This window comes from Arachis hypogaea, chromosome 4, assembly GCF_003086295.3.
Source record: "Arachis hypogaea cultivar Tifrunner chromosome 4, arahy.Tifrunner.gnm2.J5K5, whole genome shotgun sequence".
NCBI classification, from domain to species: domain Eukaryota; kingdom Viridiplantae; phylum Streptophyta; class Magnoliopsida; order Fabales; family Fabaceae; genus Arachis; species Arachis hypogaea.
This window is the reverse complement of record NC_092039.1, coordinates 36710897-36716655: the sequence shown is the minus strand read 5'-3', so window position 1 is coordinate 36716655 and position 5759 is coordinate 36710897. Positions and strand designations below refer to the sequence as shown.

Sequence of the window (5759 nt, the reverse complement as noted above, 5' to 3'; positions counted from 1 at the left end):
CCACTCTTGTTCTACAAGCATTTGAGGCTTGGTGAATATCTCTTGGATTCCTGATTGCACGATGCATGGTTGATCGCCTGACAACCGAGTGCTCGCCTGACAAACGAGCCAACCATTCCGTGAGATCAGAGTCTTCGTGGTATAGGCAGGACCTGATGGCGGCATTCAAGAGAATCCGGAAGGTCTAACCTTGTCTGTGGTATTCTGAGTAGGATTCAATGATTGAATGACTGTGACGTGCTTCAAACCTGTAACCTACTGGGCGTTAGTGACAGACGCAAAAGAGTGATTCTATTCTGGTAGGGGAGGGAACCGAACCGGTGATTAGCCGTACTGTGACAGAGTATTGAGCATTAGTTTTCACTGCGAGGATGGGAGGTAGCCGCTGACAACAGTGAAACCCTATACGAGCTTGCCATGGAAAGGAGTAAGAAGGATTGGATGAAGGCAGTAGGAAAGCAGAGAGACGGAAGGGAAGGCATCTTCATGCACTTATCTGAAGTTCCTACCAATGAATTACATAAGTATCTCTATCTTTACCTTTGTGTTATTTTCGTTCATCACTATATCCATTTGAGTTTGCCTGACTAAGATTTACAAGATGACCATAGCTTGCTTCAATACTAACAATCTCCGTGGGATCGACCCTTACTCACGTAAGGTTTATTACTTGGACGACCCAGTGCACTTGCTGGTTAGTTGTGCGAAGTTGTGTAATGCCATGGTACTGAGCTACCAAGTTTTTGGAAGCCAATACCGGGGATTATGAGAGTTGTGAAAAAGTATTGTTCACAATTTCGCCCACCAAGTTTTTGGCGCCGTTGCCGGGGATTGTTCTAGTTTTGAGCAAGCCTTTGGTAACATCAGTGCCAAGATCCGGCAGCAACATCAAGTTTTTGGTGTTATTGCCCGGGATTGTTTAGGCTGGACAACTGACGGTTCATCTTGTTGCTTAGATTAGGTATTTATTTTTTCGAAATTCTTGAAGATGAATTCTAGAGTTTCATGATGATTTGTTGAAATCTGGCTGGCTGAGAAGCCATGTCTAATTTCATTGGACCGAGGTTTCAACTTATCACCACAAGAGCTTGTTGATTTCGTATCAATCTTGCTTTTGGAGCAGTGATTTGCTAAGGCTTGGCTGGCCTCTGGCCATGTCTAGTGTTTTGGACCGAAGCTTTCTTTGAAAGCTTGGCTGGCTGTGAAGCCATGTCTAATTCCTGGACCGGAGTCTTAGACTAGCATTGCACTGATTCCTGGAATTCTCATTAAGAATTTTGATACCTTTTTCCACTTAATTTTCGAAAAACACAAAAAAAAAATTTTACAAAATTTTATAAAATCCAAAAATATTTCTTGTTTGAGTTTAGTGTCCCATCTTAAGTTTGGTGTCAATTGCATGCATTCATATTTCTTAGTGATCTTCAAGATGTTCTTGATGATTTACTCGCTCTGGTCTTTGAATTCTATTGACTTGATTGTTTTGTGTGTCTCATATGCATTTTCATTTTGTTAGTGTCAGTAGTATACAAACTGCTAAGTTTGGTGTCTTGCATGCATTGTTATTTGATTCTTGTTGCATTTTGGTTTGTCCTTATTATTAAAAATCCAAAAATATTTTCAATTTGTGTCTTTTCAAGTCAATAATACAAGGAATTGAAGATTCAGAACATACAGCAGAGGAATTGCACAGAAAAAGCTGGGCGTTCAAAACGCCCAGTGAAGAAGGACAGACTGGCGTTTAAACGCCAGCCAGGGTACCTGGTTGGGCGTTTAACGCCCAAAAGGGTATGGTTTTGGGCGTTAAACGCCAGAATGTATACCATTCTGGGCGTTTAACGCCAGGATGGCCAAGGGAGGAAGATTTTGTTTCCAAATCAATTTTTTTTTTAGTTTTCAGAATCTTTTCAAAATCAAATCTTTTTCAAATCAAATTTTCAATCAAATCTCTTTCAAAATCAATTTCTTTCCATCTTTAAAGATACTTACTATCAATTAATAATTTGATTCAACATTTCAAGTCTATTGCCTTTTCTGTTGAGAAAGGTTTTATGTTTGAATCATATCTTTTCTTGTTAGGCAAGTCATCAATTTTAAAATCATATCTTTTCAAATTATTTTCAAAACATATCTTTTAAAATGTTTTTCAAATCATATCTTCTAAATCATATTTTTTTTAAAACAAAATCAATCATGTCTTCTTAACCACATCTTCTTCAAAATAGTTTTCAATCAAATCTTTCTGATTTCTAATTTCAAAATCTTTTTCAAAAATCATTTGATTTCTTTTCCCTTTTCATTTTCGAAAATTAATTAGTGTTTTTCCAAATGTTTTCAAAATTTTTCACTTAATTTTCGAAAATGACTTCCCTCCTTCTCATATCCTTCCATTTATGAACTAACACTATCCCTTAATGCAAAATTCGAACTCCATTCTCTCTGATAAGTTCGAATTTTCCCACTCCTGTCTTCTACTCTTCTTTTCCTCTGACACCTAAAGGAATCTCTATACTGTGACATAGAGGATTCCACATCTTCTTGTTCCCTTCTCTTTCTTATGAGCAGGAGCAAAGACAAAGGCATTCTTGTTGAGGCTGATCCTGAACCTGAAAGGACCTTGAAGAGAAAGCTAAGAGAAGCCAAAGCACAACTCTCTTTAGAGCACCTGGACGAACTCTTCAAGGAAGAAGAACAAATGGCAGTCGAAAACAACAACAATGCCAACAATGCAAGGAAGGTGCTGGGTGACTTTACTGCACCTACTCCCGATTTCTATGGGAGAAGCATCTCTATCCCTGCCATTAGAGCAAACAACTTTGAGCTTAAGCCTCAATTAGTTTCTCTAATGCAACAGAATTGCAAGTTCCATGGACTTCCACTGGAAGATCCTCATCAGTTTTTAGCTGAGTTCTTGCAAATCTGTGACACAGTCAAGACTAATGGGGTTGACCCTGAGGTCTATAGACTGATGCTATTCCCTTTTGCTGTAAGAGACAGAGCTAGAACATGGTTGGATTCTCAACCTAAAGAAAGCCTGGACTCTTGGGAAAAGCTAGTCAATGCCTTCTTGGCAAAGTTCTTTCCACCTCAAAAATTGAGTAAGCTTAGAGTGGAAGTCCAAACCTTCAGACAGAAGGAAGGAGAATCCCTCTATGAAGCTTGGGAAAGATACAAACAATTGATCAGAAAGTGTCCCACTGATATGCTTTCTGAATGGAGCATCATAGGTATTTTCTATGATGGTCTCTCTGAACTGTCCAAGATGTCCTTGGATAGCTCTTCTGGAGGATCTCTTCATCTGAAGAAGACGCCTACTGAAGCTCAAGAACTGATTGAAATGGTTGCAAAAAACCAATTCATGTACACTTCTGAAAGAAATCCTGTGAACAATGGGACTAGTCAAAAGAAAGGAGTTCTTGAGATTGACACTCTGAATGCCATTTTGGCTCAGAACAAAATATTGACTCAACAAGTCAATATGATTTCTCAAAGTCTGTCTGGAATGCAAAATGCACCAAGCAGTACTAAGGAAGCTTCATCTGAGGAAGAAGCTTATGATCCTGAGAACCCTTCAATAGAAAAGGTGAATTACATGGGAGAACCCTATGGAAACACCTACAATCCTTCATGGAGGAATCATCCAAATCTTTCATGGAAGGATCAACAGAGACCTCAACAAGGTTTCAATAACAATAATGGTGGAAGAAACAGGTTTAGCAATAGCAAGCCCTTTCCATCATCTTCTCAGCAACAGACAGAGAATTCTAAGCAGAATACCTCTGACTTAGCAACCATGGTCTCTGATCTGATCAAAACCACTCAAAGTTTCATGACTGAAACTAGATCCTCCATTAGGAATTTGGAAGGACAAGTAGGTCAGCTGAGCAAGAAAATTATTGAACTTCCTCCAAGCACTCTCCCAAGCAATACTGAAGAAAATCCAAAAGGAGAGTGCAAGGCCATCAATATGGCCGAATTCTGGGAGGAAGAAGAGGCAGTGAACGCCACTGAGGAAGACCTCACTGGACGTCCACTGGCCTCCAATGAGTTCCTCAATGAGGAACCTTGGGAATCTGAGGCTCAAACTGAGACCATAGAGATTCCATTGGACTTACTTCTGCCATTCATGAGCTCTGATGAGTATTCTTCCTCTGAAGAGGATGAGTATGTCACTGAAGAGCAAGTTGCTAAATACCTTGGAGCAATCATGAAGCTAAATGATAAGTTATTTGGAAATGAGACTTGGAAGGATGAACCCCCTTTGCTCACCAAAGAACTAGATGACTTGTCTAGGCAGAAACTGCCTCAAAAGAGGCAGGATCCTGGGAAGTTTTCTATACCTTGTACCATAGGCACCATGACCTTCAAGAAGGCCTTGTGTGACTTAGGATCAAGTGTAAACCTCATGCCCCTCTCTGTAATGGAGAAATTAGGGATCTATGAGGTACAAGCTGCAAAAATCTCACTAGAGATGGCAGACAACTCAAGAAAACAAGCCTATGGACTTGTAGAGGATGTTCTGGTTAAGGTTGAAGACCATTACATCCCTACTGATTTCATAGTCCTAGAGACTGGGAAATGCATGGATGAATCCATCATCCTTGGCAGACCCTTCCTAGCCACAGCAAAGGCTGTGATTGATGTTGATAGAAGAGAGTTGATCATTCAAGTGAATGAAGAATCCTTGGTGTTTAAGGCCCAAGAATATCCCTCTGTCATCATGGAGAGGAAGCATGAAGAGCTTCTCTCAAAACAGAGCCAAACTGAGCCCCCACAGTCAAACTCTAAGTTTGGTGTTGGGAGGCCACAACCAAACTCTAAGTTTGGTGTTGAACCCCCACATTCAAACTCTAAGTTTGGTGTTGGGAGGGTCCAACATGGCTCTGAGCATTTCTGAGGCTCCATGAGAGCCCTCTGTCAAGCTAATGACAATAAAGAAGCGCTTGTTGGGAGGCAACCCAATGCTTTATAGTTAATTATTTTCTTTTGTTATTTTATCTTTTTTGTAGGTTGATGATCATAGGAAGTCACAAAAACAATGAAAAAAGCAAAAACAAAATGAAAAACAGGAAGAAAAACAGCACACCCTGGAGGAAGATGCTGCTGGCGTTTAAACGCCAGTCAGCCTAGCAGTTGGGCGTTTAACGCCCAGTCTGGCACCATTCTGGGCGTTTAACGCCAGAAAGGGGCACCAGACTGGCGTTAAACGCCAGTAAAGGGCAAGAACCTGGCGTTAAACGCCAGGAATGGGCACCAGCCCGGCGTTTAACGCCAGAAATGGCTCAAAACGTGGATTTTGATGCCATTTGGTGCAAGGATGCCTTTTCCTTGACACCACAGGATCTGTGGACCCCACAGGACCCTCACCTACCCCACCATCACTCTCTCTCTTCTTCCCCCATTCACCAATCACCTCAACACCTCCTCCCCAAAAACCCTTCACCTATCAAATCCCATCTTTCTCTTCACCACTCACATCCATCCTTCATAAATCCCCACCAACCTCACCCTTCAAATTCAAACCACTTTCCCTCCCAAACCCACCCATAATGGCCGAACCATTACCCCCCTCTCTCCTATATATATACCCTTCTTCAACCCTTCATTTTCACACAACCTAAACACCACTTCTCCCCCTCTTTGGCCGAACACACCACCATCTCCCTCTTCCTCATTTCTTCTTCTTCTACTCTCTTCTTTCTTCTTTTGCTCGAGGACGAGCAAACATTTTAAGTTTGGTGTGGTAAAAGTGTTGCTTT

The 5759-nt window shown here is 41.1% G+C and overlaps 1 non-coding gene across 1 annotated transcript; it reads right to left on the bottom strand.

Moving 5' to 3' along the window:
- Positions 1 to 3100: 3100 nt before the first annotated feature.
- Positions 3101 to 3208, bottom strand: LOC112798968 (small nucleolar RNA R71). Its single transcript, XR_003200560.1, has one exon. It is a non-coding gene; the product is annotated as a small nucleolar RNA R71 (small nucleolar RNA).
- Between the last annotated feature and the right edge of the window lie 2551 nt (positions 3209 to 5759).